Source organism: Myotis yumanensis, unplaced genomic scaffold (assembly GCF_028538775.1).
Source record: "Myotis yumanensis isolate MYYU_CA2020_CCGP unplaced genomic scaffold, mMyoYum1.0.hap1 SCAF_9, whole genome shotgun sequence".
In the NCBI taxonomy this organism is placed as follows: Eukaryota; Metazoa; Chordata; class Mammalia; order Chiroptera; family Vespertilionidae; genus Myotis; species Myotis yumanensis.
Window position 1 is genome coordinate 30,667,481 of NW_027223760.1, and position 26,720 is coordinate 30,694,200.

The following is a 26,720-nucleotide window of genomic DNA, read 5'->3' on the forward strand; positions in this document are numbered from 1 at the left end:
TGCAAATGAGAACCCAAATAAGAGTGAATGAAAGGGAACAGGAAAAGGAATCAGGAACTGACTCCAAACAAACACCATCCGGAGGAAACAGGATAAGCCTGTCCAGATACAGGCAATTATGAGGAAGGAAAAACAATTACCAGAACAGATGGACGGAAACATAGCAACTAACAGAGGTAGAGCCATACTTATTTGAGAAAGTGTGTCCGGATATTTGGGGAAGCTGAATAGAATTTGTGCTCATTTCCTGTAGCTCCTGGATCTATAACAACATTATATGAGTTCCTGTAAACTATCAAGTTGTTTCCTAAACCCGTAACTGTCACTTCTGACTTCTTTTTATGTATATGTATGCTTTTATTTTAATGGATACTAACTTGGTTTATTCATTTCCCACTTGTCAGGATATTTTAATTCCTAAAGAATTGAACAAGTTTATGGAGATGACTGGTAAGTTTATTAAAACCAGGTCTGTCCTAGAAAATATGGGACAGATGGTGGTGGGGCATTAAAAAAGAGAACTGTTAATCCTGCAATGAAGTGTCTTATTGTCTGCTATATTTTTCAAAAGCTTGCAGAGTGAGGCATATGTTATTGTTTCATCTCTTATGATATAACTAAATTCTTTCAAACACATACAATTTAAAAATAATCCACTCTTGAGTAAATTACATGTACAAGAATAAAAATGTAATCTCTTTTAGATTTCCCAGCTGTCCAAAAGATTATTATGTATATTAAATTATATACTCTGTATTGTGCATTCCATTAGAGCTACAAAGGAAGAGATTTAGCAATTTTAAAATTTCTTACTGAAGTAAAGCCCTCACTAATTATTCATCAGCTATAAAAACATTATAATTGTTCAATATTTTGAGGCATTTGGGTGCATGAACAAACTCCAATTTTAGTAGTTTATCTATCTGCTTCGATAAACATAGAGCACCTCTTTCTTGCATACTCTAAATTAAGCATCAAATGCAATATTTTTAAATCAACTAGAATCACTGACATATAGAGTTGGAAAATATTTTGGCTTCTCAAGGTAAATAAGAAAACTGAAACTCAGTGATTCTCCAGGAATCATATTCCCAAAAGATATGCCCAGCTAGAACTGCATTAAAATCATTTTTTCAGACTCTTGGGGTCCATTCTCTTTCCATAACATGAAAAAGTTTCTATTTGTGACTCTCATAGAGAGTTGATTCCAAATTTATTGAATTAAGTAGTGCCTGGACAGATTTATGTATATCCCTTGTCACCTGACCAGTGGACATTTCTTTTTTAATCCATTTTTTATTTGATATCCTATATAATAAAAGGGTAATATGCAAATAGACTGAACGGCAGAACAACTGAACAACCAATCAAAGCATAATATGCTAATGATATGCTAAGGCTGCTCAACCACGCGCTATGACGTGCACTGTGCAGGACCAGCACAGTCAAGGGTTCGGTGAGCCTGAGGCAAAGGATTAAAGAAAAGACAAAGAGAATAAGCTGGGTCTAGGTGGATCTCCTGTGCCTGGCTGAGGCCACAGAGAGGGATCTAGAGGGCCAGCTGAGGCTTTATTTTATAGCCAGAGGTAAGCAAGATAGTGGTCACCATAGTTACAATGTTCTTGTGAGTTTCACTTGCTTTGGCAGCACTTGCTGCACCTCCCACAGCCCATTAGCTACCCAGATAGGATCTAGGGAGGGTCGTAGGTTAAGCTTAATTATGCTAAGAGGGCTGTGCCCTTTGACCTGGGACTTGTTTGTGGCTTTGCCAACAGGTCAGTCTGAGGCTTAACCCTATAGCCACTCCCTACAGTGCACTGACCAGCAAGGTTCAGATGCTACGACTGGTAGGTTAGCTTGCTGCTGGGGTCTGGCCTATCAAGACTGAGTAAGATGGGCTGGACATACCTTGGAGCCCTCCCTCGGTCCCTCCCTGGCCTTATCATGCCCTGGTGGAGTCCCTCAGCCTGGCCTGCACCCTCTCGCAATCTAGGACTCCTCGGGGGATATCAGAGAGCCAGTTTCAGCCCAATCCTACAGGCCATTCCCCTTGAAATGGCACCAGACACAGGGCTCTTGGCTGGCAAGTGCTTCTGTGGCGCAAGTTCACGGCAGGCACAGTGGGAACTGCAGGCGGCGTTGGACTGAGGGTTTTGGCCCAATCTCTGCAGGCCACCCAGAGGGACCCCACCCATGAATGAATTCATGCACCGGGCCTCTGGTTTGTATATATTTCAAAATGAAAACAATAAGTCTAGTTAACATCACCACCATAGACAGTTACACATTTTTTTCTTGTGATGAGAACTTTTAAGATCTACTCTCTTAGCATTTTTCAAATATGCAATGCAATATTAACTATAGTCCCATGCTGTACATTACGTGCCCATGACTTATTTATTTTATAACTGGAAATTCATACCTTTTTCCCATTTTGCCCACCCTGCATTCCTCCATCCTATCTCTGGTCACCTCCAATATCTGGCAACCTCCAATCTGTTCTCTGAATCTATTGCCTTGGTTTCCATTAGGTTTTTTTTCTGGGTGGGGGGAGACTAGATTCCACATAAAAGTGAGATCATATGGTATTTGTCTTTCTCTGCCTTATTTTAGTTAGGATAATGCCCTCAAGGTCCATCCATGTTTTCACAAATAGCAAGATTTTTTTTTATGATTATTATTGTAGGATTTTATGTTGTATTACTATTTCAGATGAATATTTCAAATCCTTTAATCCTTCTTATAATAACAGATAGGCTTTTTCTTTGGGGATATATATCTTCACTGGAGAATATGTTTTTATTTTTATTGATTTTTAGAGAGAGAGGAAGGGAGAGAGAGAAAAATATCGATGTGAGAGAGAAACATCAGTTACCTTCCATAGGCAACCGACAGGGGATTGAAACCGAAACCTAGGTATATGCCCTGACCAGGAATAAAACCTGCAACCCTTTTTTGGTGTATGGGATGATGCTCCAACCAACTGAGCCACCCATCCAGGGCAAGTTTATATTTTTAAGTAAAAATATGGGAAGCTGAACTCCAAACAGAACATAAGTTAAAACAAATTTTACTATGTTCTAGGGCCAATGAGTCCCTGATGGTTTTTCAAAGTCTTCATAGAGTTGGGTGAAAAAAACTTCACAGTGAATAGATTTCATTACTTATCATTATACTCTCTACTTAGGGTGTTTCTGGAAAGTGCATGAGCCTGGAATACTTAGAAATGTCCATTAGGATACCTATGATCGTATTTTCCTCTTTTCATTATTCTTGTTAAAGTAAGTGCCCTAGATACTTTAATCTTTCTTGTGATCACAAATCCTTTGTGAACTCTGTTGCAAATAAAACTTTTCCTTAACTAGAAGGAACTCTTATGGTGGAAAGTCTCTGCTCCCCAGTGTTGGTGGCTCCCAAGCTTTACTGCCACTTTCAATGTTGCAGGCTTACCCTACAAATTCTGCTATACGTACCTGCAAATGCTACCATGTGCTCTAACTGCCATTATAAGGTGCAACGGTGTCTGTCTCCCATTAGCTCTTCTTCTTCTTCTTCTTCTTCTTCTTCTTCTTCTTCTTCTTCTTCTTCTTCTTCTTCTTCTTCCTCTTCTTCTTCTTCTTCCTCCTCCTCCTCCTCCTCCTCCTCCTCCTCCTCCTCCTCCTTCTCTTCTTCTTCTTCTTCTTCTTCTTCTTCTTCTTCTTCTTCTTCTTCTTCTTCTTCTTCTTCTTCTTCTCCTTCTTCTTCTCCTTCTTCTCCTTCTTCTTTTTTTTAGGAATCACCACAGTGGCTGCACCAAGTCCTACCAATAATGTGCAAGGGTTCCCTGTTCACTACATCCTCCACAACATTTTATTGATTTCAGAGAGGAAGGGAGAGGGAGAGAGAGAAACATCAATGATTGAGAGAAAATCATTGACTGGCTGCCTCCTGCACACCCCGTACTGTGGATTGAGCCCACAACCTGGGCTTGTGCCCTGACGGGGAATTGAACCACAACCTCCTGATTCATAGGTAAATGATCAACCACTGAGCTCGCTGGCTGGGCTGTTTTGTTTTGTTTTTGATAACAGCCATTCCAACAGGTGTGAGGTGATATCTCACTGTGGTTTTGATTTGCTTTTCCCTGATGATTAGTAATGTTGAGTACCTTCTCATATTTGTATGTTAGACATTTGTATGTCTTCTTTGGAAAAATGTCTGTTCATTTCCTGGGTCCGTTTTTTAATCAAGTTACTTGTGTGGGGTTTTTTTCTATTGAATTTTAGGGATTCCTTATAAATGTTAGTTGTTTATCCTTTACCAGATACATGGTTTGCAAATATTTTTCTCCCAGTCTGTAGGTTACCTTCTCCTTGCGTCGATTGTTTCCTTGGTGCACAGAATCTTTCTAGTTTGGTGCAATCCCACTCTCCTATTTTCACTTTTGCTACCTGTGCTTTTTCTGTTACATCCAGAAATTATTGCAAAAGCCAATGTCAGAGAGTTTTTCCCCATGTTTTCTTTGTTTTTGTTATTATTGTTATTATTATTCATCTTTATTGTTGAGAGTGTGATGTCCTCTCCTTTTTTCCTCCCATTGCCCTCATCCACCAAGATACCACCCACCCAAGGCGTTCACCACCCTATTGTTTGTGTCTGTGCATATAAATTCTTTGGTTGATCTATACCTATAAATTCTTTGGTTAATCTCTTTCCACCCTTCTCCCCCTTCCCTCTGAGATTTGTCCGTCTGTTCCACGTTCCCATGCCTTTGGTTCTATTTTATTCATCAGTTTATTTTTTAAAAATATTTTTATTAATTTCAACCCCTGAGCCATGATGGCGGGCTCATCCATTTATTTTGTTCATTAGTTTTCTTATTCATTTATTTTGAGTTTTAGATTCTATTATTGATAGATATGCATTTATTGCCACTTTATTGTTCATATTTTTATCGTGTTTTTTTTTTTTTCCTTCCTATTCTTCTGAAAGAAGACCCTTCAACATTTTATATACTGGCTTGGTGGTGATGAACTCCTTTAGCTTTTTCTTGTCTGACCTTTAATTCTAAATGATAGCTTTGCTGGATAGACTAATCTTGGTTGTAGGTCTTTGTTTTTTCATCACTTTGAATATTTCTTGCCACTCCCTTCTGATTTGCAAAGTTTCTGTTGAGAAATCAGCTTCATCACTTCGAATATTTCTTGCCACTCCCTTCTGATCTGCAAAGTTTCTGTTGAGAAATCAGCTGACAGTCATATGGGTGTTTCCTTGTAGGTAACTGTTTTCTCTTGATGCTTTTAAGATTCTTTCTTTGTCTTTAACCTTTGGCATTTTAAGTATGATGTGTCTTGGAATCAAACTGTGACTTTCTGGTTTATAGATTAACACTCAACCACTGAGCCACAACAGCTGGGCTATCCTTCATTTCTAACTTGCCCTTTTTCTTGTCTTTGATGGTCTCACTAAGTTCCCTGAAATTCTTAGTAAGTTCCTGACATTTTCACACAGTTCCTTGAAGCTCTTGTTAAGTTCCTTGAGGGTGGCCGGTGTGGTTCAGCAGTTGACCATAGATCTATGAACCAGGAGATCAGGAGGTCACGGTTCGATTTTCAGTTGGGGCATATGCCTGAATTAAGGGCTCGATCCCCAGTGTGGGGCATGCAGGAGGTAGCCAATCAGTGGTTCTCTATCATCTTTGATGTTTTTATCTCTCTCTCCTTCTCCCTTCCTCTCTGAGATCAATAAAAATATATTTTTTAAAAAGTTCCTTGACTATCCTTATAATCATTGTTTTGAAATCTGTATCTATTAGTTTGCTTGCTTCCATTTCATTTAGTTGATTTTTATGGAGATTTCTTCTGTTCTTTCATTTGTGACATGTTTCTTTGTTTTTGCATTTGGACTGCTTCCCTGAGTTTGTTTACTAGGTGTACCGGTTAATAATGTGGATTTTGCAATAAAAAACACACACGATAATTTCAAGAAAAACATCAAAAGTGCTTTATTCAAAGTAATTGTTATGCCCAGATTTCAGGATCCCCAAGAAACCACATCAGGGAGCCAGCCAGTCCGATGCAAAAGCATAAGAGTCTTTATTTGAGCTAGCTCGGCTCCCCCACCTTGCCGACACAGCAACAGGAAGCAGAGAGAGATAACTCTGTGTGGAGACGGGTTATATAGGGGGAGTTGGAGGAAGGGGAGGAGAAAGGACTGTGCTCTGCCGATTGGCCAGGCACAAGTCTGTGTCTTGTTCCTGGGTGTGGCTAGCAGAGGCTTAGACTTCCGGGAAGAAGCTCCTTGCCAAGCACGTGGCCAAGGAAAGATGGAGCACTTACCCTGGGGCAAGGTGGAGGGCCTAGCCCTTACCCTGGGGCAAGGTGGAGGGCTTAGCCCTCGCCCTTTCAGTAATGTCCATCACTAGCTACACATTTCCCCCATCTTTCAGGTAATTTGTGGCTATCGTCTCAATAGAATTTTTCCTGTTTTGAGGCAAACCATTCAGAGATCCAATTTTCCACTTCTTTGTATGTTTTTTTAAATTAAATCTTTATTGTTCAGATTATTACAGTTGTTCCTCTTTTTTCCCACCATAGCTCCCCTCAACCCGGATCCCACCCCATCCTCTACCCTTACCCCCCCCCCCCCCACACTGTCCTCATCCATAGGTGTACAATTTTTGTCCAGTCTCTTCCCGCACCCCACACCCCTATCCCCCACAAGAATAGTCAGTCAGCTCCCTTTCGATGCCCCTGATTCTATTATATTCACCAGTTTATTCTGTTCATCAGATTATTTATTCACTTGATTTTTAGATTCATTTGTTGATAGATGTGTATTTGTTGTTCATAATTTGTATCTTTACCTTTTTCTTCTTCTTCCTCTTCTTAAAGGATACCTTTCAGCATTTCATATAATACTGGTTTGGTGGTGATGAACTCCTTTAGCTTTTCCTTATCTGTGAAGCTCTTTATCTGACCTTCAATTCTGAATGATAGCTTTGCTGGGTAAAGTAATCTTGGTTGTAGGTTCTTGGCATTCATCACTTTGAATATTTCTTGCCACTCCCTCCTGGCCTGCATAGTTTCTGTTGAGAAATCAGCTGACAGTCATATGGGTACTCCCTTGAAAGTAACTGACTGTTTTTCTCTTGCTGCTTTTAAGATTCTCTCTTTATCTTTTGCTCTTGGCATTTTAATGATGATGTGTCTTGGTGTGGTCCTCTTTGGATTCCTTTTGTTTGGGGTTCTCTGTGCTTCCTGGACTTGTAAGTCAATTTCTTTCACCAGATAGGAGAAGTTTTCTGTCACTATTTCTTTAAATAGGTTTTCAATATCTTGCTCTCACTCTTCTTCTGGTGCCGGGAGCCAGTCCATTCTTGCTGCTTGACACAGTCACTGCAGAGAAGAAACATCTGCACAACATATGTTTCAAGGGACCTGGCCTATATGGCATACTGTTCTTAATATGTTTGCTCCCCTTCTTGGTGCTATGTGTTTTAACCAAGGTCACCTCTCTGAGAAAGGTTGTTTCCCCAGGTAGGGATTTTTCCCTGAAGTTAGGGAGGGAATAAAACCCCTTAACTAAGTGCCAGGCGGTAGTTAATCACTTTAGCTAAGAACAATCATGCTTAAGCTACATAATCTTTACTCCCTGGAATGGAGATAAGAAACAACGCCCTAACCTTTGGAATAGAAATTGACAGGATTAAAATCAACTGGTATAAATACAGATGTAACAAGACAACAAGACAGAGAACCTAGAGAGAGAACCTAGGGAGAGAACATGGCAAAAGATCCTGGACAGAACCTGGCTACAGAACTTTGCTGAAGAACCTAGACAGAACATGGCAGAAGAACCTGGATAGAACCTGGCTGGAGAACCTGGAGAACTTGGCTGGAGATCCTGGCTAGAGAACCTGGCTAGGCTGCTGATCAACTGAATGCTGCCTCCGTGTTATTCCTTCTTCGCCAGCTACGTCCACACCTTTGGGGACCCCTGGACCCTCTGGGGTTGGACCCCAGCATCCTGGCACCCCCATAATTCGGATGTTGGTACGCTTGAAGTTGTCCCAGAGGCTCCTTACACTAGCTTCATATTTTTGGATTCTTTTTTCTTTTTGTTTTTCCAGTTGGGTGCTTTTTGCTTCTTCGTATTTCAAATCTTTGACTAGATTCTTGCAATCCTCTAGCCTGCTGTTGGGAGTCTGTATAATATTCTGTATTTTAGTCAGTGTATGCTTAATTTCTAGTTAGTCCTTTTTCATAGCCTCAAGGGTCTCACTAGATTTCTTGAGGGTCTCACTAAATTTATCGGCGGTTTCTAGAAAATTCTTTAAAAACCTTATAACCGTGGTTTTGAACTCTATATCCAGTAGTTTGCTTTTCTCCATTTCTGTCATTTGTGACCTGTTTCTTTGTCTCCACATTTTTTATGCTTCCCTGTGTTGATAGAGTGGTTTTCTGTGCTAAGTGTCCTATAGGGCCTAGTGGCTCAGCCTCCCCAATTACCTGAGGTGGACACACTTGGTGCACCCCTTTATGGGCTTTGTGCACAGTCTTGTTGTAGTTAAGCCTTTATTGTTGTAGGTATCACTGGGAGGAATTGACCTCCAGGCCAATTGGCTGTGAGAATCAGCTGTGTCTACAGTGGGAGAATTTCTGTGCTGGAGACATCCTTCTGGGGCAAGACTTGCTTCAGTGGGGCTTTGGTGCTCACTGAGTCTGCCCCCTGAGTGTATCCCTTATGGATCTGAGAAGTTGTGTCTGGATGGTCCCTCTCTGACCACTGGGTACACTGGCTCTTGGATGTCTAAGGAGGTGCTAATTTAGCCTCTGCTTGAGGCTACCCAGCAGGAGCTATGGAGAGATCTGCAGATTCCTCTTCTTTTTTGGGGGTTTGAGGGGCCCAGATGAGGCCCAACTGTGAAGCAATGAAAGCTGCTGTGGGGCCTTGGGACTTCTTTTGGAAGTTCTGGGTCTCTCTGACCCAGCTGCAGTTTGTTAGGTAATTTTCAGATGGCAAAGGGCCAGGCCTTTCATATGCAAAAGCCTCTGTGCACAGCTTGGGTGGGGCGGGGTCTCAGGGAATCAACAGGGCAGAGCAAGCAGCTATGGCTGATCCTCAGTCCTACCCTAAGAGGCCCCGCATCTCAGTATCCTGGTAATTGCTGCAAGCACCTCTGAGAGAAAGCTGCCCTTGAGTTCTGCCCGATGCCAGACAGTCCAGCTTCTCCCTGTATGAGTCTGGGTCCCCAGAGACTCACCCAGAACTGGAGTTCAGAGCAGTCAGGAGCTTGAGACTCCCTCCTAATTGAAAAAGACAACCGTGTCCTCAGTTGCCAGCCCTTTCCACGTGCACCTCCGTACCTCTGCACTTTACTTTCACACCTCCTAGTCTCAGTGTGCTTTTCTCTTTCCTTCTAGTTGTAGAATTTCCACTCAGCCAGCCTTCCTGTGGTTCTGAATGATGTTCGTTTTATCTTTTGGTTGTATTTTTGAAGTGGTTGTGCGAGGCAGCAATTTCAGGTGTTTACCTATGTCCCCATCTTGGTTTCTCTCTTTGTATGTTTTGAAGTGCTGCTCAGAAAGTGCATGTGCCATCGATTGGAACGTAATCTAAAGGAGCAAGGTCTGGTGAATACAGCGGGTGGGTTAATACTTCTCAGGCAAGATCTTTTAACGTGTCTTTAACTGGTTTTGAAGTGTGTGGTCATGCGTCATCATGAAGCAAAGTTACTTTGCCATGTCTTCTGGCCCATTCTGGTCGTTTCACAATCAAAGTGTGATTCAAATTGATTATTTGCTGTCGGTAGTGAACAATATTAACAGTTTCACCTAGTTTTAGAAGCTCATAATACACCATACTTCCTGATCCCACCAAATGCAGAGCATTGTCTTCTTTCCGAAGTGATTTGTCCTTGTAGTTGATGTTGATAGTTGACCTGGATTAACCCATCATTTTGTGCATTTGGGATTCTCAAAATAAATCCACTTTTCATTGCCAGTCACAATTTGATGCAAAAAGACTTTCTTTTGTGCCGTTAAAGCAACATTTTACTGATGACTTTTTAGTTTTCCATTTGTCTTTCATTCAGTTGATGTGGCACCCATTTTCCTTCCTTTAAAATCTTTCCTATTGCTTGTAAACAATCGGAAATTGTTTGCTGAGCAACGTTTAATCTTTCTGCAAGTTATTTTTGAGTTTGACATGCATCTTCATCCAGTAATGCTTGTAATTGTTGGTCCTCAAACTTTTTCAGTTGACCTGGACGTTGTCTTTCACATCAAAATTATCACTTTTATAGCGTTTAAACCAGCATTCACAAGTATCTTGAGATGGAGCATGCTCACCATAAGCTTCCTGAAGTATACGATAACTTTTTCTTCAAAATAAAGTAATGAATTAAAACTTCCTGCAAATCCTCTTTTTTTGGCATGACATTCAACATTTTTAAGCGTAAAAATATCTGTGATGTTAACACCTTCAGCAAATTTGACATATGAAATTTGGAAGCTTGCTGTCAATACAACAAAATAGCAGACATATCAAATAACATATATATCAACATATGTGTAACTCCATCAATTGAAAAAATCTGCATTATTAATTGGTACACTTTGTATATGTATGGTAGTGTTCCCTGTGTGTTTCTACATATGACATACTAATTTTTTATGGGTTGAATCACAACCCCTTCTTAAAATATGTCGAAGCCCTAGTCCCCAGTACCTCAAATGTGACCTTATTTAGAAATAGGGTGCATCTTAATCTAATATAACTGGTGTCCTTATAAAGAGGGAAATTTGGGCCCTGCCAGTGTGGTTCAGTGGTTGAGCGCCAACCCACGAACCAGGAGGTCATGGTTAGATTTCTGTCCAGGGAACATGCTTGGGTTGCAGGTTCAATCCCTAGTAATGGGATCAAAAAAAAAAAATGTTTTTAAAAAGAGGGAAATGTGGAAACAGAGACATACATATACATACAGGAAAGATGATGTGAAAAGACAGGGAGAATGCCATGTGAAGATAGAGGATTGCAGATAGGCTGCCATAAGCCAAATAACACCTGGAGACACAAAGAACTAGGAAGAGTATTCTCCTAGAAAGAGGAAGGATTTCACCTATAGTTTTGAGAAAGAGCAGAAATGATGACCCTCTTGACTCCACTCTTCAAGTGAGCCCCAGCCAGCTCCATGGTAATAAAAATGCCAGTGGACTCCACAACATACTCAGCACTAGCATCACCCCATTTGATGTTGGAGGGGTCTTGCTCCTGGAAGATAAAGATGGACTTTCCAGTGAGACAGGCTTCCTGTTCTCAGTCTTGACTGTTGTAGACCACGTAGATGAGGTCAATGAAGGGGTCATTGATAGCAACGATATCCACTTTGCCAGAGTTAAAAGCAAGCTCTGGTGACAAGGTGCCCAATATGGTCAAATCTGTTCACTCTGACCTTCACCATTGTGTCTCAGGGTGGCAGGTGGTACTGTGTAGGAAGACACAGCTACCTGATGAACAGGGGGAGCAGAGAGCCAAAACAATTTTTTATATTAATTTGAGAGAGAGAGAGAAACATCAGTTTCTTGTTCTACTCATTTATGCATTCATTGGTTGATTCTTGTATGTGCCCTGACCAGGGATCAAACCACAACCTTGGCATATTGGGAAGATGCTCTAACCAACTGAGGTACTCAGCCAGGGCTACAATGTTCATATATATGTATCTGAAGTAATTTTAAAAAATCAAATAGTATAGCCCAGCCAGTGTGGCTCAGTGATTGAGTGTCGACCTATGAACTGGGTTGCTGGCTCAGTCCCCAGTAAGGAGCATGAGAGAGGCAGCTGATCAATGATTCTCTCTCATCATTAATGTTTCTATCTCTCTCTCCCTCTCCCTTCCTCTCTGAAATCAATAAAAATATATTTTTTAAAAATCAAATACTACCGAAAAGTTTGAATGAAAAACAATGGAACCCTTCCCTACTCTTCTCTGCCTTTTAGTCCCATTTCCAGAGGAAATGACTTTTTAACTATTAGCTCTTTGTGTTAGTAGTTACCTTTATTGATTTAAATAGCATGCTTAAAGACATATAATAACATCTACCTCATAGGATAGTTGACAAGAGTAAATGAATTATTACATGTCAAGAACTTAGAAGTATACTTGGTACATTAATATTTAATATAGGTTGGCTATTAGTAGTATTTTCATAATATCATGGTTTGATCATTTATCCATTTTAGATGTTACTTAGTGACTTCAGTAGTGATAAATGAGGATTTAGAGCTCTTAACTTACTCTTCTCCCTCTCTCATCTTCTCCACTGCTTAATCTTTTCAACCACTGATTAACTCAGTTTGAAGTTCTTCCAAGTACTAATTCTCCCATTACTTCAGCTTCAAACTCAACAGTCTCTTGTCAGAATTATTGCACTAAAATTTGGAAGTGAATCTGTTTGCCTTGATTGTGGAGAAGTGGCTTTTAAATTTTTGCTGAAACTTTCCCTTTCTTGGCCTCATCTATTGTAAATTGAACAAGGTTTGTTTTTTTACTGTACTTTTATTCTAATACTAGAGACCTGGTGCATGAAATTGGTGCGGGGTGGGGGGGTGTCCCCTCGGCCCAGCCTGCACCCACTCCAATCCAGGACCCCTTAGGGCAGTGGTTCTCAACCTTCTGGCCCTTTAAATACAGTTCTTCATGTTGTGACCCAACCATAAAATTATTTTCGTTGCTACTTCATAACTGTAATGTTGCTACTGTTATGAATCATAATGTAAATATCTGATATGCAGGATGGTCTTAGGCAACCCCTGTGAAAGGGTCGTTTGACCGCCAAAGGGGTCACGACCCACAGGTTGAGAACTGCTGCCTTAGGGGTTCGGGCCTAAACCAGCAGTCAGACATCCCTTTCACAATCCTGGACCGCTGGCTCCTAATTGCTCACCTGCCTGCCTGGTCACCCCTCACTGTCCCCCCTGAAGGCCTGGTTGCCCCCAATTGTACCCCCCCTGCCTCTGCTCTCTGTAACTCTCTGTGGGGTTACAGGTTCTTCTCTACTAAGGGCTATACCCCTATGGACGCTAGGTATTAGACACAGAAGATATGAGAAGTCATACTTGTAGGCATGTATTTGTTGTTTCACTTATTTATTGCTAACAGGGAGCCATCAGACAAAGCAATTCTTCAAAGTAGCTTACAAAGGCAGCTGTACAAAGTTGCCTCACAAAGTAGCTGCAGCAAACATAGGAGCCATTGTACACACAGCAGCCCTCTACCAGCTGGTAAGTAACACTTCTTTATATCAACTTAGACCAGCGGTTCTTAACCTGTGGGTCGCGACCCCTTTGGCGGTTGAACGACCCTTTCACAGGGGTCGCCTAAGACCATCCTGCATATCAGATATTTACATTACGATTCATAACAGTAGCAACATTACAGTTATGAAGTAGCAACGAAAATAATTTTATGGTTGGGTCACAACATGAGGAACTGTATTTAAAGGGCCAGAAGGTTGAGAACCACTGACTTAGACAAAAGAGGCTTCTTGCCAACTAGTGACATCAATATTTGGGTTATAGAAAGGTACGCCTGTACAGTAAGATTACTGTGTCCTTGCTTTTACACCTGCATATGGCAACTTGGCCTTGAGCATCCGGCGTACTCTGATTAAGGTTCCCACACTCTCTGTAGCAAGAATGAACAAAAACCCCTGAGATAGAGTTAAAAAAGACTAAAATTTATAAAATGACTTACAGGATGGAAACAAGCAGAGTGCATGGAATACCAGTGATCTGGCTGACAAAGAAGCGATGTCATATTTTACAAGTCAGAACTTCATATTCCTTTTACATCCAATCTGAGAGGTTTATTTTCACCTAAATGAATAGCATTAAGTGGCCTTAAAATAAATACTAGTAGGCTCTCATACATGAAGTGATGTTGCCCATAATAAAGCTCTAGTAGTGTGATATTATAATACAATACTCATATATCAGGATTATCTACAAAGAGTAGGAGGAAGATTGTTCTTTCACTTTGTACACCTCAAGTCAAATGAGTAGAATCAAGGTAAGAAAGAAAATGGCTCACACACAACAGCATAGAGAACTGGTTTTCCATGGTCTTGAAATCATGGACATCTCCATCCACCTTTCAAGGAAGTGGGGGTAATAGAAAAGCAATTGGTGCAAAAGAGCTAGCATTCAACTACCCATTACATTACCTGGATTCTGTTAATCATTCTTTTAATTATCTACACTAATAAAAGAGAAACATGGTAATTAGCGTACGACCGCTACCCTTTTCACTGGCTAATCAGTGAGTATATGCAAATTAACTGTCAGCCAAGATGGTGGCCGGCAGCCAGGCAGCTGGAAGCGAACATGAGGCTTGCTTGCTGCAGTGAAGGAGGACTCCAACGTTCCCGCCTGCACTGCCGGCCTCTGAGCTACAACTCTAAGCAACTATGTACTATGTTGCAAATAAGAAGATAAACAAAACACCAGAAACCGGCTTTCATTCAGCCGGGCTTTAGCAACATTATATTGATGTTTTCAGTGGCGAGGCCTCCGAGCTAAAGCTCGCCCAGAATAAAAAAAAAAAAAGAAAACAAGGAGCGGTTGGAAGCTTCAGTCACTCGCTTCCGGAAAACAGCCCTCAGCCCCTCACCCAGACTGGCCAGGCACCCCAGTGGGGACCCCCACCCTGATCCAGGACACCCTTCAGGGCAAACCAGCCAGCCTCCACCCGTGCACCAGGCCTCTATCCTATACAGTAAAAGGGTAATACGCCTCCCAGCACCAGGATCAGCGGAGCAGCAAGGCTCCCAGCACCAGGATCAGCGTGACAGGGTGCAGCGCCCAAAGCCCCTGATCACCCTGCGGCTCTGCGTGTGACAGGGTGCGGCACCCCAATTCCCCAATCGGCCCTGCTCTGAGCCTGACCAGGGGCTGCACCTAGGGATTGGGCCTGCCCTCTGCCACCCAGAAGCAGGCCTAAGCCAGCAGGTCGTTATCTCCGGAGGGGTCCCAGACTGCGAGAGGGCACAGGTTGGGCTGGGGGACACCCCCCCTCCCCCGAGTGCACAAATTTTTGTGCAGCGGGCCTCTAGTTCAAGTAGAGTTCTCTGTCCTTGGGAAAGTCAGCTTTTCTGAATCTCAGTTTCCTCATCTGAAAAATACTAATACTTGTACTACTAATCTCTCAGGGTTATTCAAATAATTGTCAAGGCAACAATTTATTGTAAGCATTGTCAACGTTTCCTTCCATCTTGCTCAAAGGAATCTAAAGCAAGTCAGTTCATAGATTTTTTTCACAGGCATGTTTTTTAAAAACAAGACTAGGTAGCTAGATAACTTTTGTAGAGTAAGTACAGACAGTCCTCAGGTTATGTCGGACTCGACGTACGTCATTTCGTGGTTACGTCCATCTCCCATTTATTTGTATAAAAAAAAGTTCCGTCATTTTGACGTATGTAACATATGTGCTTTATGTTTTTTATTATTTATTTACCACAAGTAAAGGTCAGGAATTGTTGTCTTTCTTTTAAATTTTTTTTTACTGTTTCGCTTCATTAACTGCTGTGTATGTGCTCCATGTGAGTGACGTAGGTGCTTATGTAGGTGGGTTCCCACTTACGGTGAAAATCTCATTACCTTGTGCCCTAGGAACGAATCTCTGACGTAACCCAAGGACTTACAAGAAAAAATATCTGAATATAGGTTATCAGGCCCCTACTGTACAAGTTAGTCTTCACAAAAGTATGTGGGGAAATTTTTAAAAATTATTATTTTTTTTATTTATTAGAGAGAGATATTTGTTGTTTCACTTATTTATGCATTCTTTGATATGTGCCCTGACTGGGGATTGAACCCACAACCTGTGGCTGTAAGGATAGTGCTCTAACCAACTCAGCAACTCAGGCAAGACTACGTGGGGAAATCTAATACCTATAAAGGCTCTTTATTTTAAAACATTTAAAAAATATATTTTTTTTATTGATTTCAGAGAGGAAGGGAGAGTGTGAGAGAGAGATAGAAAGATCAATGATCAGCTGCCTCCTGCACACCCCCTACTGGGGATCAAGCCCACAACCCAGGCATGTGCCCTTGACCAGAATCAAACCCAAGACCCTTCAGTCTGCAGGCTGATGCTCTATCCACTAAGCCAAACCAGCTAGGGCTTAGACATTTTTTAATTTATAAAAAATAGAAAAGTATTTCTCACAGTCTGAAGGGTGTAAATCTAAAATCATTACTCTGGCATGGTTTGGGAGAGGCTCTCTTCCAAATTGCAAACTTCTAGTTGCACCCTCACATTGCAGAAAAGCCAAAAGATTTTTATTGTGGTTCAAATATATACAACTTAAAGAGAATAGTATAATGGCCCAGTACCTTGCTTCAACACATAATCACTCTTACTTGTGTGTACTTCTACCTACTCCCCCTTCAAAACTGGATTATTTTCAAGTGAATTCCAGAGTTTGCCTATAGATATGTAGATCAGACTATGCCACCTCCAAATATGCCACTGGGGCATAAGGATCATTTTGAACTGAAGGCAATTGAGAAAAAACAGAGACAGGGTGAGCTGCTATCCCTCTATCTTCCAGAAAATACCATAAATTCCCTCTTTGAAAGTGTCCCCCACTTCCCATACACGCAAGAGGATAACAACCTTATCACCCAAGACAAGATGCCACTGAAAAAGAGTTTGTACAAACAAACCTTACTAACTAGCTCTAATCTACCACTAGTTTCCCATATATTTGCCTTCCCTTAATAGGCCACCTCTTGAATCTCAAAGTCCCTTTTCTTTGTCTTGTTGCTTCTCTTTAAATGTATCCACTTTGGACAGAATGGTATAAATGCCTCCAAGCCTTGCCTTTTTTTTTTTTTTTTGGCGAATGGTGAGGGGTGGGTGGGTGCGGTGGAGGGGGGTTTCTTCTCTCTATGAAGTCTCCTCATGCTACTTAAAACTTTTAAACATCAAATGAATTTATATGCCTTTTCTCCTTTTAATCTGTCTGTCAGTTCATTTTGCAAACCAGATGGAAAATTTATGAGAATAAAGAAAAATGTTCATCCCTTATAGAAACTTCATATCCCTTCTAAGATATCCCTTAAGATGAACTTCTAACACATCTTCTTGCTCAAAGTATTCTTCCTTAATATTATTAACTCATATAATATCTAGTCAGTATCCAAACTTCCTCAATCATCTTATAAATTTTTGTTTTTTACAATTGTTTTGTTCTATAGGATAGAAACAAGGTCTTCCCATTACATTTGTTTGATATATTTCTTAAGTCTTCTTTAACCTATAGTTTCTCTCTCGCTCTCTTTCTCTCTCTCCCTCTCTCTTTCCCTCATTTTGTTGTTGATGTTGGAACACCCAGTTTATTTGTATTTGTATAAAATTTCCCATTTTCTGGATTTTGCCAATTGCCTTTCCATGTTCTCTCCCCGTCTCCGTGTTCTTCACTTTTCTGAATTTCCTATAAACTGGTAGTGAGATCTAGGGGCTCAATCAGATTCAAGTCTGATTCCCCTCCCCCCCAAAAAATACTTTATTGGTGGTATTGTATATGTCTCTAAGCAATAAGACAAAGGAAAGGGACTTTGAGCATCAAGAGGCTTATAATAACTAATGCTCTTTTTTTGATGGTAAGATTGATCTTTGGTTTCTGTACTATTGGCCTCATCCATTCACTATAAAGTTTCCCGCCAACTTTTCACCTAATGGTTTTAGCATCCATTGCTGATCATTTTTCTTCTTTGCTTTTTAAAAAATATGTTTTTATTTATTTCACAAAGGAAAGGAGAGGGAGTAAGAGATAAAAGCACCAAAGATGAGAGAGAATCATTGATCAGCTGCCTCCTGCGTGCCCCACCCTGGGGATTGAGCATGAAACCCAGGCATGTGCCTTGACCCGGTATTAAACCATGACCTCCTGATTCGTAGGTCAACGCTCAACCACTGAGCCATGCCAATCAGGCATTTCTTAAATTTTATTATTTTACTAAGAGATGTGTGGTGATGTTGCAATTTTATCAATTCTTTTATATTTATAATCTAGAATTCTTTTGTAAGCAAGAATTTTCCCACATGATTTTCCTGAGGTACAGTTCTTTTTATTAGTGGGCAAATAAGTTGGTTCTCTGGCATCCTTCAGTGACAATCAATCTACTTTTATGTTGACTATATATGGATACTTGAATTTTCACACATGTGATATGTTTAATTCACTATGGTTATCATTATTCTTGGTGTCCACATTATCACTTTGGTCAATGACAGTCCCTTCAAGTTGGTTACTGATGTTGCAGAAGACCGGAGAAAAACTAAGCAACACTTTAGAGAAATGGAGTTATACAGTTTAACACTTTAGAGAAATGGAGTTATACAGTTTATCACACCAGCGGACTCAGCGGAATAACTTCCCAAATCTGAGCAAAGTAATATGCAAGGAGCTTCTCCTTTATATCTTTCTGGTGTCTTTGTCCCTCAAATATGGATTATGCTTCCGGTCCTTTCACAGGCTTTGCAAAAAAGGCCCCAGGTGTGGGGGTCTTGAAACCATATCTAATGGTCTGGACTGGCACCAGCACTAATAACCCCCCACCTCTCTGGGACTGTGCACTTGTTCATAGTTTATGGCCTCTGTATTCAGGTAATAGATCTTGCAAGACCAGTTTCTGGGAAAGAGGCAGTGACTTAAGTATAGGGTATGAAGAATATACACTGGGCTTGCTGGCACAGATTCAGATTGCTAGCCTCCCCACCCCCCAAATATCAAGGTTACATTGGAATTATCCTTTTAGCCTTCTCACTGAATCCTTTCAATGTGACCACAGTCATCTTTCATAATTTTGTTTCTTTCTAAGACAAGATATTTCAGAATCATTTTATATATTTCCTGCCTCAAATATGAGATAGTCATTTCTCCAAGGAGTCATGGCCTAAAGAGGCTCTTAGTCTCATCTAAGTCTACCAAAAAATTGCTCAAAACATTTTCTCAGAAATGCTAGATCCTTCCCAGAAGGTGATTTAATTATTAAAACAAAAGAAACTTCTAGAAGGAACCAAAATGGCAGTGTAGGTAAATATAGGTACTCACAAGCACATCAAAATTACAACTAAAATGTGGAATAACCAATATTGAAAACTGCCTGAAATCCAGCTGAATATAAGTCCTGCAACTAGAGAATTAAAGAAGAAACCACATTGAGATTGGTGGGAGGGGAGAAGTCATGGAACGGGCTTGTCCAATACCCATGTGTGGCATGTTTTTTTTTATCATGAGGGATATCTTGACTGAGTAGGCCTCCCATAAGAAGCAAGGGCTCCCAGTCCCACACCAGACCCCCATGCCAGGGTTTTAGTGCTGGGAAGAAAAGTACCGATAACTTTGGGCTGAAAAAGCAGTGGGGATTGTGGCTGAGTGGCACGGAGTCTGCTGGAGTCCCAGGAAGTTCTTCTTAAAGGGCCCACACATGAACTTACTTGAACTCACTCCTTCTGAGCTCCAGCTCTAGAGCAACAGCCTGAAAGATCCAGGGACATACAGGAAGGAACTAAATTGTCTGGCATCTGGGCAAGAACTCTGGGCAGCTTTCTCCCAGACAAAAGTTCTGGGACCTCCTTCCCCCCACACAGAGCTGACTGGCAGGCACTATATCTGAGTCTCCATCAACCTGGCCCACATTGTTCACCCCACCCTGGTGATTCCCAGAGATTCTGCCCCACCAAATTTCCAGCCCCACCAAAGCTATTTGCTATAGCTTTTCCATATGAATGGCCTGTTCTGGCTCAGGCTTCAGATTTTCCTAATATCTCTCAAACAAGCAGCAGCTGAACTCAGTGTGTCCTATATTTCTCAATAAGTGGTCCCAGGACTGGCACTAGAAGCAGCTTGCTAAAGTTTAGAACTTGGCCTCTCCTGGGCACTTCCAAGCCCCACACAAGTAGCAACTATCTTCAGATTGTTCTGTAGCTCATGCCATATGGCTCTAGGCAGGGCACAGGCAATGGCTGACTTTATCCCTCACAGGAGGCCCCAGAGCACCCAGTGGACAGCTTCAAACCACACCAGATTACAACTCTACCATATCCACAAGTGACACACTCAAGGGGCAGATTTGGTGAACACCAAAGCCCCTGCTCCATAGGGTCAGCTTCTGCACAGCAGCTCTTTCACTGTAGTCACAGCTGGTCCTCACAGCCAATTGGCCTGGGAATCAATTCCTCCCAGTGAGGCCAACAGCAATCAAGGCTCCACTACAACAGGATAGTGCAAAAAACCCACACAGGGATACACCTAGAGTGCCCAGCTTAAGTGAATTGGAATGCTGAGCCATTAGGCCCTACAAGACACCTACGACAAAAGACCACTCTCCCAATTCTGGGAGACATAGCAGCTCTACCTAATAAATAGAAACAAGCACAGGGAAGCAACCCAAATGCAGAGACAAATAAACATATCACAAATTAAAGAACAGAAGAAATCTCCAGAAAAAGAACTAAATGAAGTGAAAGCAAGCAAACTAATAGATGCAGAGTTCAAAACAATGGTTATAAGGATGCTCAAGGAACTTAATGAAAGCTTCAAGAAACTTAGTGAGATGTCAAGGAAGTTAGTGAGGATTTCATGGAACTTAGTGAAACCATTAAAGACATGAAAAAGGACCAGTTAGAAATGAAGGATACACTAACTGCAATGAAGAATAATTTACAGAGAATAAACAGTAGAGTAGAGGACACTAGAATCAAATCAGTGATTTGGAATATGAGGAAGCAAAACACACCCAATCAGAAGATCAAAAAGAAAAAAAATCCAAAATTATGAAGATAGTTTAAGAAGCCTTTGGGACAACTTCAAATGTACCAACATTTGCATCATAGGAGTGCCAGAAGGAGCAAGAAATTGAAAACCTATTTGAAGAAATAATGACAAAACTTCCTCTACCTGGTGATAGAAATAGACATATAAGTCCAGGAAGCACAGAGAGTCCCAAACAAGATGAACCCAAAGAAGTCCACACCAAGACATATCATAACTAAAATGCCAAAGGTTAAAGACTAAGAAAGAATCTTAAAACCAGTTCGTTACCTACAAGGGAATGCCCATACAACTGTCAGCTGATTTCTCTACAGCAACTTTGCAGGCCAGAAGGGAGTGGCAAGAAATATTCAAAGGGATGAAAAGCAAGGACCTACAACCAAGATTACCCAGCAAAGCTATCATTTAGAATTAAAGATCAGATAAAGAGCCTTCCAGAAAAAGCTAAAGGAGTTCATCACCACCAAGCTATTATTATATGAAATGTTGAAGGGTCTTCATTAAGAAGAAGAAGAAGAAAAAGAAAAAATAAGCCCTGTTTAAAAATATGAACAAGGCATGTGCATAAGGCAACCAAGTGATGTGTTTCTCTCACATGGATGTTTCTCTCTTTCTCTGTCTCTTCCCCTCCCTCCACTCTCTAAAAATCAGTGGGATAAAAATACCCTCAGGTGATGACTAACAAAAAGAAAAAAATATGAACAACAAAAGCATCTATCAACAATTGAATATAAAAGTCAAAATAAAGATACAAGGAATCTAATGCACAAAATAAGCTGATGAATAAAATGGAACTTGAGGCACAGAAACATGGAATAGACTGATGAATCTTAGGAGAAAGGGGAAGGTGGGGCAGGAAGAGATTAACCAAAGAACTTGATACATATATGCATTACTCATGAACACAGACAATAGGGTGGTGAAAGCCTGAGAGGTGGGGTGGGATCCAGATGGATGAGGTTAATACTCTCAACAACAAAAAAGATTTTAAAAATTTCTACTCTAAACCACTTTTTTTCCCCTCAAATTTGAGACAATTGTATTTCTCTTACATAGTAAAATGTTTTATAAATTAATGAGTTATATAAATGTGAACTACTTATAATTAGGCATAGTTCCAATATTATAATGAAGATTTAGAGAGTGCATGCAAGAGTAAGAAGAAAGAAGCAGGATAAAGATGATTAACAAAATCTAGAGATTAGTTACTGAACCTATTACTTTGCCCAACACTAGTACTAATTAATGCTTTGAATTCCATCTCCCTCCTTTCTTTCTTATCTATCTATCTATCTATCAATCATCTATCTATCTATCTGTCTGTCTATGTTTATTTTAATAGAGTTTGTTTTTCTGAGCAGTTTTAGGTTCATGGCAAAATTGAACAGAAAGTACAGAGATTTCCTTTATACCCCGTACTCCCACATGCACAGCTTCCCTTGTTATCAACATCTCCACCAGAGGGATGCATTTGTTACAAATGATGAACCTACATTGACACATCATGATCACCTAAAGTCCATAGTTTATATTAGGATTGACTCTGGGTTGCTTTGACTTTTTATTAAAATCTGTTGCCTAATTTAATAAAAGAAAAACTTGTTATTGTCTCCAGTCATGGCAAAGCAGAAAAAGACATAAAAAATAAAAATCACCTGCACTATTTATTACTCAGGAAAGGACCACTGAAACATTTTGGTATATAGACTTCCAGGTCCTTCCTTCTGTTAGAGTAGAGAGCTGGACAGACATGAGTCAGATTGATGTCTAAATTCAAGGGGAAGATGTGGGAGACATGACAAATAAGAGTTAACCAAAAGTTAGCAGACCCGAGTGAAGAAAGGGGAGACTTGAAACCTCCTGCAGGATGTGGTCTAACATAGCTTAACATCCGGGTGGGGCAGCCTTGAAACCTGAGAAGGTATTTTTGCACCACCCAACTCCAGGGAATAAAATTTCAAATGCCAAAACAAGCAGGGCACTTGGTTCACCTTCCACCAGCTAGGCTACTTGCTCACCCAAACTATATCTGAATGTATTTTCTTTTCTTGCAACTAAACTCTTGCATGCTTTGCTGCTACTTAGTACTGTCTCTTGTTTGAATTCATTCCTATAAGCAAGACAAAAACCCAGGAAGCATAGACCATCTCTAACACTTCCTCTTCCATTCTTTTGTAATGGAGTTTTTCACCTATTTATACGAAACATTTTCTTTTTTTTTTTTTCCTGACAAGAGAATTTTTAATGGCTACATAGCATTTCATTGCATAGTTATAACACTATTTAAGCAAATTCAGTACTGGCTTATGGGTTGTTTCTACATTTTTGGCTATTATAACTATTGCTATGATTTTTAAAAACTGTACATATGCAATTTTTTAAATTCATGCATGCTAGTTTTCATTAAATAAAATCCTAGAAGTAGAATTTTTGGGTCAAATGTAATTAAGGTTTCGCTACATATTTAAATTGAACTGATTTATACTCCTGCCAGTCAGCAGTCAATATACTAATAATTTTATAATATTATGCTTCTATAAAAATAAATAGGAGCAGGCTCGTTCTCTCTCTTGAGTGTGCCAGTGCCTCTTCCTACTTCATTCTTTCTTCTCTCTCTCTCTCTCTCTCTCTCTCTCTCTTTCTGTGCCAGCACCTTTTACATCTCTTTCCCCCAGGTGTATTTTCTTTGCCTTTCTTTTTCCTAAGCTCCAAGGGCCTTCTTTTGTCTCTGTAACTTGTTTCCTGAGCCCACACAGCCCAGCTGGCTCACTTCTTCCAAAGTTCACTTCTATCTCTGTGACTTTCTAAATAAACTTTTGCTTGTATTTGGGGGAGTGGGGGGAAGGAAAGGAAGAAATAGGAGGCAGCAACTACTGGTTTTTAGAGGAGCTAAATGGATATTGATTTCCATTTCCAAGGAATGGATATTCACCAGTAAGGGAAAAACTGAATTCATTCATTGTACAATTTGGGCGGAGGCGGGGCGGGCAAGAAGTACTATACCTGATGCTTTAAAAAGTTCTGAATTCAACTATTCCAATAGGAAGCAAAACTTCAAATTTCATATTTTACTACCAAATCTCATCTGGAGTGATTCAACTCAAATATTTATGAGCAATGAATAATGAATTCAGTGTAATAAATGGTTATTTCTCTTAAAGATTGATACTTAAATGAAAAAAGGGAATATTCTTGGGATTGAAGTGTAATTGGACCTCATGATTTCAACATAAATTTTTTTTTCCTGTGCAACAAATTATAGAAAATCATGGTTTTGAAACAACTTTTCCTCCTTTGGCTTTGAATTAGGAATGGTGTTGGGGAGGCAATCTGAAATAATGGAAAAGTTTTTAGAAAGATTATCAAAGATGTAAGATTACTCAAAGTGTAGCGACATTCAACACATAGCTACTGAGCACCTACCATGTTCAAGGTCCTGTGCGGGCAAGTGGGTATTGTAAGATGATTAAACTGAGCTTCTGATGCTCACAAGCTAATGAGGAGACAAATCATAATACAAAGTAAGTGACACTGGAGTTCTTCAAAGAAGAATAAATTCTTCTTGGGGAGCAGCTATGAGAGGGACAGGGCTAGTCTAGAAAGACCTCAACTTTCTAAGCAGTGAGGCATTAAAGTATGTACACTTTGCTATGATTATAACATTAAAAAAAAGGAAGAAACAGTGTTCCTAAGAGATTACTTTCTAGACTGGAGAGGAGTCAAGAATACTTATAATCATAAAGCCATAAACCAATGTTATCTTTTCCTTTAATTCTGTAGCAGCTTTAAACTTTAAAAAATTTTTTTCAATTGCAGTTTATATTCAATATGATTTTGTATTAGTTGCAGGTGTTTAGCATAATGGGAATGTTATCTTTTAAAAATTCAAATGAATAATAAAGAAACATTTTGACAGTTGGTAATAATTTTTCCTCATAGTTCTGAAGGCTTTCTCCCATTGTAGCTCTGGAGAAATTTGATTCTGTTCTGACACTTAGTACATTACATATGACCTGTTCATTGGTTTTCTCTTTAGAAGCTTAGGATGTCTCATTACCTTCTGATCTAAGAGGTTATAAGTAAACTCCCCTTCTGTCCTGTTGCTTGATTCCCAAGCATGGGCATGCACACTTCATTCCATTCCCAATGGTGATAGCTAAGACTTGGATGGAACATTTAACATTTATTACTAGTAAATGATTGGAGATTTCATAATGAACTTTCAACACATCAGGCTAAATCTTTTTGTATTTATCATTCTTAACCCATAGTTAAAATTTACAATTTTTTTTACCACAATGCCACTTTTCTGACAACTCAAATCAATATGATTTTATTGATTTCAGAGAGGAAGGGAGAGAGATAGAAACATCAATGATTAGAGAGAATCATTGGTTGGCTGCCTCCTGCACGCCTCACACTGGGGATCCAGCGGCAACCTGGGCAGATGCCCTGACCAGGAATCAAACTGTCACCTCTTGGTTCATAGGTCGATGCTCAACCACTGAGCCAGGCTGGCCAGGCCTGACAACTTATTTTTTAGTATAATTTTTTTCCACTCAAAAGCATACTTAAATAAATATTCTATAAGTGGCAATATTTTGACATGATGGTTTTAGAAAAAGACGCACTCACCAATTCACTTGAATTCTCTTTTAGTGAAAATATCATGTAGAACAAATCTGAATTGTGTGCTATGCTTGACATTTGTATTATGTGTGTTTTCATGTACTTTAAGAGAGAGGGATACCTCTGTCTGTTTTTAAGTACTTTCCTGTTTAGCTTTCATTTAGTGATAAAGGTGTGTGTGTGTAACTTTTTTTAAAAGAGGATATTGAGCCGAGGCCGGTTTGGCTCGGTGGATGGAGCGTCGGCCTGCGGACTGGGGGGTCCCGGGTTCGATTCCGGTCAGGGGCATGTGCCTGGGTTGCGGGCGCATCCCCAGTGGGGGATGTGCAGGAGGCGGCTGATCGATGTTTCTCTCTCATCGATGTTTCTGGCTCTCTGTCTCTCTCCCTTCCTCTCTGTAGAGAATCAGTAAAGTATATTAAAAAAAAAAAAAAGAGGATATTGAGTACAAAATAATATGAGCGTACACAATCTGTGAAACAAACATTTCTCTAAGTGAGAGTATTAAGGAAAGACAAAATTCAGATACACAATACTGCCCAGCATCAAGACAACTGTTTTAGAATTACAAAGAGCACTTTAGCTTGAGGACCTCAACTCCATTCCAAAAAGCTCTTTACTCTGCATTTGCATGACCTTCAGTATATTTTTCACTGTGTAGTTTTCTAATTTTAAAGCAAAATTGCATTAGATTTCCTGGAACACAGGGATGACTGGCTTCAGTATAAATTAATCTTTCCTAGGAGGCTGATGATTGCTTATATAATTTAAGTGACCAAAGTATATAAAATAAATACTTCTGGCATCCACTCATTTTTTTAACAGTCTTTGATTTTTGTCAAATTTTTATTTATTGATTGTAGAGAGAGAGGCAGGGAGAGAGTGAGAAAAACATCAATTTTGGTTCCACTAATTTATGCATTCATTGGTTGATTTTTTTTTAAAATATATTTTATTGATTTTTTACAGAGAGGAAGGGAGAGAGATAGAGAGTCAGAAACATCAAAAAGAGAGAAACATCGACCAGCTGCCTCCTGCACATCCCCCACTGGGGATGTGCCTGCAACTAAGGTACATGCCCTTGACCGGAATTGAACCCGGGACCTCTCAGTCTGCAGGCTGACGCTCTATCCACTGAGCCAAACCGGTTATGGCTCATTTGTTGATTTTTATGTGCTCTAAGTATCGAACTCACAACCTTGGTGTATCTGGACAATCCAACTGAGCTACCCAGCCAGGGCTAGAGGTCTTTCGTGTTTTAACACT